Below are 12,419 nucleotides of genomic sequence, written 5' to 3' on the forward strand. Positions count from 1 at the left end.
GCTTCCCAGATGATTTAGAAGACTCAGAGAGAGGAGGGTTTCGTAACAGTTTATATACAGTTCAAACAATATCAAAACGGTAAAAGTAATATTTAGCACATTAGTCTCAAACACGTAAAAATTAGATAATAAATAAATCCAACTATAACAGATATTCTAAGCTCGAATTCTGAACCATGAACCAAAGATTCTAGGTTCTTGTCCCTACTAGAGTCGCCAGAGCTGTCACACCTCCTTTTTCCTACCCCCGAAGAGGGGTATAAGGGAGTTTTTCCAATTTAAGTGACAATCGAAACACGATTATTTTATTTATTCAGAGTCGCCACTTGGGATAATTTATGGTGTCCCAAGTCACCGGTTTTAATCCCGAATTGAAGAAAGTTGACTCTTATTTATGGTCCGCGAACACTGAAATTCGGGTAAGAAATTCTGTTAACCCAGGAGAAGGTGTTAGGCATTCCCGGGTTCCGTGGTTTTAGCACAGTCGCTCAACTATTATTATTGGCCTAATTATCTGAGTTTTACACGTTTTAAACCTATTGTGCATTTTCTAACTCTTTAGCCGCTTTTAATATTTTAGGAAAATTCAAAGTTATTTAAAACACATCGTAAGCCACTCTACATAAAATGCACCCACAATTCACGACACATTTAATTTAACCTTGTTGTAAATTGGAATCGGGTCACATGAAATGCACACCCGAGCCCATTTAATCTAAATTGACATAGTTCAGTTGAGGAATAGCAACCCAATTTCTATATTGTGACAAAATTATGTTCAGCTATAACCAATTCGAGTAGACATACGAGCAAATAACTAAGCGAGCAAATTCGAAACTATGGAGAAACAATTACACAAACAACATAATCATAACTAATTGGTGAGCATCTGAAAGGTTAGTTATTTTATTAGCTAATTTCGACACTACAAAGCCATCATTAATTGTGAAATCACATATTCAACAGAAATCTAGCAACAAAGTAGTGACAAAAATCCAAAGTTAAAGGAAAATTCAATGTAATAAACAGAGTAATGTCCCAACACGGAAAACTAATAAACAAAAATCATCCAAATCATACAAATTAAATCAAATATGAAACGATCCAAAATATTAGCGGGAAGAACAATATCTGAAAAGAAAATGAACCTTTATTGCTGCGTGTTTTCCGCCATGAACAGTGAAGCAAGATCTCAAGAACAACAAATCAAAACAAATGAATTACTAATCCCAACCTCGACGAATCCAGCCCCTGGTAGACGAAACTCAAACGATAATATCTCAATCGAACTCCACTGCTTGCAAAACCAAAGTTATGAAATACTAACTGAAATATAAAACAAGAAAAAACTTCTTCTATTGCTTGGATTTAACGATGGTTTCTGGACTTATTTGGAACAAGGATGATGGTTGGCGATAATGGAATTCCAGCCAGATTTGTCGCCGGACTATTCAGCAGCGAGGTAGAGTGAAAGGCAATAAGAAATAAGGTCATTTTGGTCATAGCTAGTCGAAGATGAACAATGGTCAGGGGTCCTTGTTCTCTGCCGTTGCTTTATGTTTAAGGTGAAGAAGAAGGGGTGTTGTATGTGTATTCTACGATGCTTAAGGTCTGCTAGGTTTTAGGTTAGCTCCATGAGGAAGATGATGAGTCTTAACTTTTTAGTTCTTATCCAAAACGATTGTCCCTTCTCATTTTTTTCTAGGGTTTATTAGAATGAAAACGGCTGACTCTAGGTTCTTTTTAGTGTTCTAGGGTTTTTGGTTCAATCTCCATGAAGAAGATCAAGAAGCTACGCTGGGGGGGGGGTTTGGTGTAAAACGGCGCTTGGCTTTTTTAGCTCTAGGGCCGCGTATTTTCAGCTCCTTTTCCTAGTGTTTTAATAGGTTAGATCTAGGTTATTATTTGGGTTTAAGGGTGTTGGGCTCAAGTAATGAGCTAGAAACTTAGGCCTTTATGACTAGCTTTGCTTAGAATTAGCTTAATTAACTAAAAATCTATCCATATAAAAATATTACAAAAAATATTAATTAGCCCTACTTAAGTAAAAATAATTACTAAAATAAGACTGATCGTTAAAATAAAACTATTTTTTGGTGTTTTTTCAAGATTAAAAATGACTACAAAACCTTAATGAAACTATTTTTTGTAATTTTCGTTTTTTGTGAGAAAATAGAGTAAAATGGTTAAAACTAATTAAAATAGCGATGTTAGACCTAAACTAAACATTTACATGCTAAAATTTGAAAATGCTTGGGGAGGGTCAAAAATCACATGTCTACAGCTGCCCCTCTTAGATTGAAAATACGAAGTATTTTCAGTCAAAGAATGACTAGATAGGTTTTTTGACCCGACCCTTATTTAAAGAGACCAAAAGCTAAAAGAAAGGAGAATGCGACCGAGCCCTAGTATCTGAGCTGGCTGCATATCCTTGGCTATAAAGGAATCAGGCCACGTGTAGTTCAAAAGTGAATGAGATGATGGAGTATACTGAGGTGGGGAGCCGGTCGAGGTGTCGTTCCGCTGAGGTCCGCAGTCCTGTTATTACATCAAAATCAAGAAATGAAAAAGACTAATTAAGCCTGTCAACTATGAGTTACAAGATTCCTATCTATAAGTCTTCTTAAGCTTGATCTTAAATCTTGAATGGTTCTTCATGCAGACTTTGGATTTGAACCTCGACGCTTGCTAGTTGCAGGTGCTAGTTCATTCTTCTTCAGCTTTTCAGATCAAAACTGGACATACCATGCTTGTGACTTTAGTCATGTCTTGTGACGACCCGACCGGTCGTCTTAAGAATTAATGCCCTGATCCCCTATTAATTGCTTTCCCGAGTTTATTTCTGCTATTTTGATTTGTCAGAATGTTCGGTTTTGAGTTTCAGGGAGTTTTGGGACACTTAGTCCCAGAATGAGAGCTTAATTGTTGAAAAGTTGACCGTAGTTGGAATAGTATGAAGATGGCCTCAGAATAGAAATCTGACGGCTACGTTAGCTCAGTGGGGTGATTTCGGGCTTTGGGGCGTGATCAGATTGTGTTTTGGAGGTCCGTAGCTAATTTAGGCTTGAAATGGAGAGAGTCAAATTTTTGAAGTTTCCGGTCTGATAGTGAGAATTTGATCTAAGGGTCAGAATGGAATTCCGAAAATTGGAGTAACTTCGTAGTGTTGAATGCGATGTGCTTGCAAAATTTCAAGTCATTCGGACGAGATTTGATAGACTTTTTGATCGAAAGCATAAGTTAAGAGTTCTTGGAGTTCTTAGGCTGGAATCCTATGTTAAATTTGTGATTTGATGTTGTTGTGAGCGTTCCGAAGTTTTGAACAAGTTGAACGATGTCATGGGATGTGTTGGTATAATTGGTTTGAAGCCCCGGGACTCAGGTGACTTCCGGGTAAGTGCCGGGATGTTTTAAGCCGAAAATCATAGTTGTTACAGGTCCAGAAGAGTTGCAGGCCTCGGAACCCACCAGTGTGGTCTGCACAAAGTCTAGTGCATCTGCAGTGGGGGCTGTGCGGCCGCACAAAATGCAGTGCGGTCCGCGGTGAGAAAACGTTTACTAGTCCTACTTCGGAAGCTCATATCTTTTGATATATAAGGTATTTTGAGATGATTCAAAAACGAAAGTTGTAGCCCTTTGTGTATAGTTTACACAAAGGTAAAGAAATTACAATTTGGACATATGTAGAGAAATTAATGGCCAAAATACTAAATCTTGTCACTGCAGTCAAAACCTGTGCGGACAACACTCGTTTTTGTGTGGGCCGCACTGGTTTTGTGCGGATCGCACTGGTTTTGTGCGGACAACACTCATTTTTATGCGGTCCGTAGTGGTGGAAATCCGGGGGTGCCCTATAAATACGAGGTTTTGGGTTTTATTTCATATTTTGACCTAGAGAGCTCGGATTTTAGCGATTTTTCGAAGGTTTTTCAAAATATTCATCGGGGTAAGTGATTCTAACTCAAATTTGGCTAGAGTACATGAATCCATCATTGAATTCATCATTTAATATGTGATTTGGGATGGAATTTGGGAAGAAAACTTGTGAAATCTTTTAAAAATATAAAATGATGATTTGAAGGACCAAATGGTATCGGAATTGGATAATTTTGGTATGGTTAAACTCGTGAGGGTATGAGAATTCTGAAAATGTAAATTTTACCTGATTATGAGATGTGGGCCCGAGGGGTGTTTTGGTCATTTTACATAATTTCGTGCATTAGCTTAGAATTTAATTGTAGAATCAGTTACTTGAAGTGTTATTTATATTATGCATTTGAATTGAATAGATTTGGGTCATTTGGGGTCGAGTACTCGTGGCAAAGACGTGGTGTTGGGTTGATTTTGAGCCGGTTCAAAGTAAGTGGCTTGTCTAACCTTGTGTGTGGGACCTTCCTCTTAGGATTGGTATGTTTGGTAATTGAAATTCCTTGTACGTGAGGTGACGAGTGCGTACTTGTGCTAATTGTTGAAAATCCGATTTTCTTTAAGTAAATACTAGTATGTTACCTTTCCTGTTTCTATTACTTGCACTATTAAGCCTGTTATTAGCTTAGGAAAACATGTCTAAGTGACTTAATTGCTTTATTTGATTCAACCTACCTTGCTTGAATTCTGTGCAGCATGCTAGGCTAGAATCACTTATTGCCTTAATATAAAATTTTGCCATTTCTGTATGTTTTCTTGCTTTTGCTGCGTATTTACATTGGGACTACAGATGTGGGATTCCGGTAGCTCCCCCTTGTCTATTTACTTTGGGACTGCGGGTTAAATTCCCAATAGATCCCCCTGCACATTTACTTTGGGACTGCGGGTTAGATTCCCGATAGATCCCCCTGCGCATTTACTTTGGGACTCGGGTTAGATTCCTGATAGATCTCCCTGCACAGTTATATGGAACTACGGGAATGCACCCGGTAGATTCCCCCAGTACTGGGTATTTACATTTGGGACTACGGATCAGGATTCCGTTAGATCCCCACGCATAGTTAGTTGGACTACGGGACGGGATCTTGAGAGATCCTTCGGACATATATGTGATGGACTATGGGACGGTATCCCGGGAGATCCATTAGACAGTTATAATTGGGACTGCGTGACGGTATCTTGGAAGGTGTCCCCAGTTGTTATCTCTGTGTTGAGCTGTATTTCTTTCCGTGGCTTGTTTGTACCTATTCTAGTTGTTGTTGTTCTGTCAATTCTATGTTATTTCTTACTGTTGCACTTATTTATACTATTTTATTCCACACTGTTAACCCTTATATTGTATTAACCTCAATAGGGTCCTAACCTTCTTCGTCACTACCCGACCGAGGTTAGGCTTGACACTTACTGAGTACTGCTGTGGTGTACTCATGCCCCTTATGCACTTGTTTTTCATGTGCAGATCCAGGTACTTCTACTCAGGCCTACCATCCTTGAGGGAGGCGACTACTTAGAGACTTCGAGGTACATCTTCCGCGTCTGCAGACCGAGGAGTCCCTTTCTATTCCCGCCTTTTAGTATTTGGCCCTTCTGTACTTTCTGTTCTTATTAGACAAATTTCGAAGTTAGAGCTATGTAGAATTTCTTTTCTCTTCTTGTGATTCGTGGGTTTCTGGGTCTTGGGTTTGGATATTGTTTTTTTGAGATTTATATATGGTGTATGCCGAGCGACACATTAAACACTGTTAATGCCTTATTTATGTTTTAAAATTATTTTACTTCCGCAAGTTTTGGTTATTTTCCGCAATTTAGGCTTACCTAGTCGTAGAGACTAGGTGCCATCACGATGGTTCACGGAGGGCGAATCAGGGTCGTGACAAGTTAGTATAAGAGCTCTAGGTTCATAGGAGTCATGGATCACAAGACGGTTTATGAGAGTCTCGCTGATCGGTACGGAGACATCTGTACTTATCTATAAGAGGCTATGTAACTGTTAGGAAAAATTCCACTTCATTTGATTTCCTTGTCATGCGATATTTTGACATCACCATTCTAAACTTCTATCTTCTATTCTTTCACAGATGGTGAGGACACGTGCTACTCGAGATGATTAGGCACTCGCTCCTCCTACTGCAGCCATCAGAGGTCGGGTCTGGGTAGAGGCCGAGGATGCCCACGTGGTGCCACCAGAGCACCCGCACGATTTGCCACCCAAGAGTCACCAGCAGTTCGAGTTAGAGCCCAGGCATCAGATACGCCAACTGCTACTACTACTTTAGCACTTCAGGAGACATTAGCACAGTTCATGAGCATGTTTGGTACATTAGTTTAGGCGGGGTTGATTCAGGTTGTACCAACTACTTCACAGATCGAGGGAGGGACCCAGACTCCCGCCTCCCCCGCTCTAGAGCAGCGAGTTCCTATTGGTCAGGTTCCAGGTGTCATAGCGACACAGCTTGTGGTCCCAGTTCAGCGGGTGGTGAGGACCCCATACCGAGTAGAGGACAGGTGGGTCCAGAGAGAGAGGGAAGGCGAGGTCAAGAGGGAGAGTATAGGGGAGTGAGTAGACCTCGTAGACTGGGGAGACCTACTGGTTCTTATTTTGGAGGAAGAGTACGACATGGTAGAGGTTTTGTGGGTCTGCCAGCTCAGTTTGCATCTCAGATTTTACACAGTATTCCAGGTGTTCAGGGGTCTTGGAGTACCTGTACTGCACAGTTCCCACTATCACGTCAGCCGCGAGGCTGCTTTGAGTGTGGTGACATACGATATATGGTGAGGTATTGACCTAGACTTGGGAGGAGTGCACCTCCACAGACTTCTCAGCCACAACACACTCCGCAGAGTTCTTAGGCTATGATCACAGCACCAGTTGCTACCCCACCTACTCAGCTAGCTAGAGGGGAAGGCCATGCCAGATATTATGCCCTTCCTTCCCGTACCGAGGTTGTTGCCTCCGATTCTGTCATCATAGATATTATATTGGTTTGTCACAAAGATGCATCAGTTCTATTCGATCCAAGCTCTACTTACTCTTATGTATCTTCTTATTTTGATGCGCATTTGGGTGTGTCTTGGGATTCTTTGAGTTCCCCTATTTATGTTTCTACTCTTGTGGGAGATTCTCTTGTTGTGGACTGCGTTTATCGGTAGTGTTTGGTTGCTCTTAGTGGTTTTGAGACCAGAGCTGATTTATTGTTACTTAGTATGGTTGACTTCGATATTATCTTGGGTATGGACTGATTGTCTCCTCATCATGCTATTCTTGATTGTCACGCCAAAATCATAACGCTGGTTATGCCAGGTGTATCGCGTGTTGAGTGGAGGGGTACTTTAGATCACACTCCCAGTAGATTTATTTCTTTTCTTAAAGCTCAGCGTATGGTTGAGAAGGGGTATGATGCGTACTTTGCTTATGTGAGAGATGTCAGTATTGATACCCCTTCAGGTGATTCAGTCCCAGTAGTACGGGATTTTCCCCATGTGTTTCCAGCAGATCTTCCAGGCATGTCGCCTAATAGAGATATTGATTTTGGCATCGATCTGTTGCCGGGCACTCAACCCATTTCTATTCCTCTGTATTGTATGGCTCGTCTTGAGTTGAAGGAGTTGAAGGATCAGTTACAGGAATTGCTTGATAAAGGGTTTTATTAGGCCCAGTGTATCACCTTGGGTGCTCCTGTCTTGTTTGTGAAGAAACAAGGATGGTTCTATGCGGATGTGTATTGATTATCGCTAGTTGAACAAGGTTACAGTGAAGAACCGTTATCCTTTGCCTCGTATTGATGATCTGTTTGACCAACTTTAGGGCGCATGTGTGCTTTCTAAGATTGATTTGCGCTCAGGTTACCATCAGTTGAAGATTCGGGAGCTAGATATCCCGAAGACTACTTTTAGGACTCGGTATGGTCATTACGAGTTCCTTGTTATGTCATTTGGGCTGACCAATGCCCCAGCAACCTTTATTCATTTGATGCACAGCATGTTCCGACTGTATCTTGACTCGTTTGTCATTGTCTTTATTGATGATATTCTAGTGTATTCCCGGAGTCGGGAAGATCATGAGCAACACCTGAGGACTGTGCTTCAGAGTTTGAGAGAGAAGAAGTTATATGCAAAATTCTCGAAATGTGAGTTTTGGTTGGATTCAGTGGCATTCTTACGCCACGTGGTATCGAGTGAGGGTATTCAAGTGGATCCGAAGAAGATAGAGGCCGTGCAGATTTGGCCCAGACCATCCTCAGCTACCGAGATCCATAGTTTCCTTAGTTTGGCGGGCTACTACCGTCGTTTTGTGGGGGGGGGGAGGGGGGTTTCTTCGATTGCAGCCCCTATGACTAGGTTGACCCAAAAGGGTGCTCCGTTCCAGTGGATGGAGGAGTGTGAGGCGAGCTTTCAAAAGCTCAAGATAGCTTTGACCACAGCTCCAATTTTGATACTACATATAGGTTTGGGGTCTTATACGGTCTATTGCGCCGCCTCGAGGGTTGGCCTCAGAGCGGTGTTGATGCAGGATGGTAGGGTGATTGCCTACTCGTCCAGACAGCTGAAGATACATGAGAAGAATTACCCTGTTCATTGTGAGCACGTGATTTTTGCTTCACGAAAACTATTCCAAAAGAAATCGAAAGTAAAACAAATTGCCTTTGGGTACAATTTTGAGAATTTTGCGTGACATTTTGGATAATTATATTTGTCTGTGAATGTTTATCTTGTTTTAAAAAATACCAAAATACACGTTGCATGTGCACTTAGAATTTTTATTTTACAATTAGGAATTAATTAACAATAGTTTGGTTTTAAAATAAAGAAAATCTCAAAAAATACATATTTTTTGTATTTTTGGCATTTAAGGTCCAAGTGCCCGATTTTGTTTGTAATTAATATTTTATTTTGGTGCGATATTTATTGTTAAAGGTCAATTAGTATTTTCTAAGTTAATTTTATTTTTACAATTTATTTTAGGAATTTTGGTATTTAGGAATTAAAAAGAAAATGAAAGAAAAAGAAGAAAAGAGTGAAAATCGGATTGGGCCATTATTTTTGGACCAAAAATCAAGCCCAAATCACCCATGTACCAGGTCCAGTTGGCCTGGCCAGAGACGTCTTAAAACGACGTCGTTTGGTCACTCTTAATCAAGGCTGTGGGATTAAATCGATCCAATGGCTGAGATTCAATCTCCCTTACCCGTTCCCGAACCCGACCCATCTACCCCGAACCAAACCCACCTCAGTACTTAACCAAAACGACCCTGTTTGACCCCCTAACCTAATTTGGACCGTCGATCTTCACAGATCCAAGAGATCCCATTAATCCCCTCAATCTAATATACCAAAATACCCCAGACCCACTACCCCCCTTTCATTTCTAAACACCCCCCTGTTCAGTCGTCTCTCTCAGAGATAACCCCTCAAAACCCTAGCCGCCCTGAAACCCCTTCGCCTGAAAGCCGACGGCAACGATGCCGTTGGCCATGAAACTAACACCCCTAGAGCACCTAACCACCCTCTCCACGAATCCCTTATCCGTTTTGCTCGAATCAGCCTGTAGCTTCTCGAATCTTCAATTGAAGATTCGAGCAGAACCTAAACCTACCCCAACCAGTCCCAAACTCATACCACGACACCCCTTGACCTCCCTCGTGCCCAAAATACCTATGGCCTGGTTCGAATCTTGCTAGAACCATTCAAACCCCAAATCGAACCCTAGAAAACCAAACGTTAAAGTCTGTCCAAATTAAAGGATGATTTGGGGGTCTAATCGACCTTAGTTGAAGTGTTCTCAGTTAAGAACACTCGATTAAGGTCTGTTCGACCTCAAAGAGTCCGAGTCAGAATCCAAGTCAGGGTCGTCCAGTTTCCTAGTTCTTGAGGTATTTTTTCTTTCCTGTTTGTTTCATTTTGTATTTGTTTATATCTGTTTATTTGTTTAGTTTAGTTTTACTGATTTTTCAATTTTTCTTTGTCGATTGATTCTGTCCTTCTTCAAAGACCTTTTATTTGGTCGAACTTGTTCTGGTTATGGTCGAGTATGTAATAAACTATAAAATCGATTCAAATGAGCTCCGTCGACTAGTTAAGTTTTATTATAAATCCCTGCTCTATCAATACGACTCGAATCACCTATGTGCTTGTTCGATTCTGATTATTTGCTATTGATTGTATGTGTTGTAATTCGTGTAGTTGATTGGATAAGTGTCGTCGATTAGTTTTACATGCTTGAATGTAGAATAACCTGATAATAATTTGATTCATACGGCTTCAATTCTGATTGAATCATTGTTGGAATTTGATAGGCTGGATTGGTTATAGCTGAGGTGTTTAGAGTTTAAATTCAGTTCATTTAGATAATTGAATCAGTGTAGTAAATGGCTTAGTTGAATATTCTGACAGTAGGGTACTAAAGTGCCATTAAACTAATGAAATAGTTTAAAACAGTAGTGGTGGGGGGGGAGGGTTGATGGCTGTGTAAGGGATCATGGGCACCATTTCACAAGGTTTAAGGGATTTGAATAGAAAAATAGGCTGCCCATACCCGCGTGGGATTAATAAATAAAAAGAAGTTTAGTGGGGAACAAAACATACTCTAGTGGGGAACAAGTGAATTAAAAGGAGAACAAAACATGTAGTAGTGGGCAAAAATACTTTCCTAATTAGCTAAGTGCTCCTTAGAGCTGGAAAGGGGCTGAGGTTTGGGTATAAATAGGGGTTTGGACAGAATTGGGGGGGGGTCCCTTTTTTAGTCTGGTCTGGCTGTTCTTTGGGGCAGACTTTAGAAGAGAAAAGACTCGGGAAATCTTAAGGGCTTGAACATTCTGAAAACTGGAAGAGAGTTTTAAGAGCTAGTCTAGTTCAACTAGTGCTATCCCATTGAAACTAAAAAGAGTTTCAGCTTTAACTGTGGAGTTGTATTTTCGAGTTTTTCTTGATTACTGAATTCCAGGGGTGTTTCTGCTTGTGTTTTGATTGATATTTGGTTGCTATCAAGCTGTTTTTGGGGTCAGTTACTGGGTGTTTGTGTTGCTGTTGGTATTGCTGGGAATTCTGCTGGGTATTTGTGTTTGCTATTGGTTGTTTGCTACTGTTTCATTGGGTTTGCTGGAATTCTGCTGGTTCCTTTTAAATATGTTACTGGTTTGTTCTGTCACTGTGTTGCTGTTTGTTGCTGTTGTGCTGTGCTATCTGTTGTGCTGATCACTCATTCTTCTTCTCCATTGTATTCCCTATCCAGGTACACATTCTAAAAACCTGTGTTGATGTAAGCTCGAATTTGAAGTTGAAGTTGAGATGAAATGGAAATGTAGCTGTTAGTTCTATTTGACATGACAGTATAAATAAACTGAAACTATTTCTTTATTAGCTTGATTATCACTCGATATGTCTTGAATGTATATAAGTATGTAATCTCGAGCAGTGGTTGAATTTAGTTTTATGTTAGGTTAATAGGATAGTTAGATTAATTTCAGTTTTGGTAATTTGATTCGTGAAGTCATTTGAAAGCGATTCACATTGCAATGAACCTTTAGTAATGGTCATCATGTGTTTTGTACTAAAATATGACTGTTTATTTGCTACATCATGGCATGTTAAAATTGGCCCATAAAGAGTGTTGTGGTTATTTTGTTCAAGTTGTTCCAAATAGAACGACGTACTACTTTCACTATAATATCAGGATGCTTACCTAATGACATGCAAATGAATAAGTAAATGCTTGACTTCAGGGGCTCGATCCCTCGATCTCTCCTACGCAGCTTGGCACGCCCCATTCGGTTTTGGGCTTGCCTCAAGGCCCACCAGTTGTTGTTCGTTCACAAGTAGAATTAGTTGGCCCATTTAGTTTGGGCCTGATTTAAAGGTTTCAGTATATAGTTAACACAATATAAGTTTGGGGTTTTGAGTTAGGTAGCGCGTTCAAATTAAAAGGTCTGTCCTTTTGTTTGGACTCGAACTTGAACTCGAAGCCCGCTTTTATAATATTAACTAATTAGGACTTCTTCTCTTTTATTTTAGAGACGAACTTAATAGAAATGTAGTCACTTTAGGATTGTACTTTTAAAATAAACGAGATGAGCCTCGCCTAGTGAAACACATAGATTGCGGGGCCCTCACAAATGTATGTATTAATTACTTAGAACTCGGGATCGGCCGCTTAGTGAACTTCACGGCCTTTTTCCCAAAATAACCACGCGTTAATCTCTTTAGGCGCGTACTTTAAATAACATTACCTTCTCAAATTTGGGTGCACATTTATATGACCCAAATCCAAATCCCAACGGAGTCGAAATGTGTCGCTAATCACGGGTACATTGATTGTGACGTGGTTTGAGATGCATTTCCACGACGTTGCAAATTCCTTTAAAAAATAATGAATGAGACGAGCCTCGACAAACAAAAGTACACAAGCTACGGGGCCCTCTATACGTGTTGTTAAAATTACTTAGATTTCGGATGGGCCTTTTAGCAAAATTTCACGGCTTTACCCAAAATAATAATAC

This window comes from Nicotiana sylvestris, chromosome 12, assembly GCF_000393655.2.
Source record: "Nicotiana sylvestris chromosome 12, ASM39365v2, whole genome shotgun sequence".
In the NCBI taxonomy this organism is placed as follows: domain Eukaryota; kingdom Viridiplantae; phylum Streptophyta; class Magnoliopsida; order Solanales; family Solanaceae; genus Nicotiana; species Nicotiana sylvestris.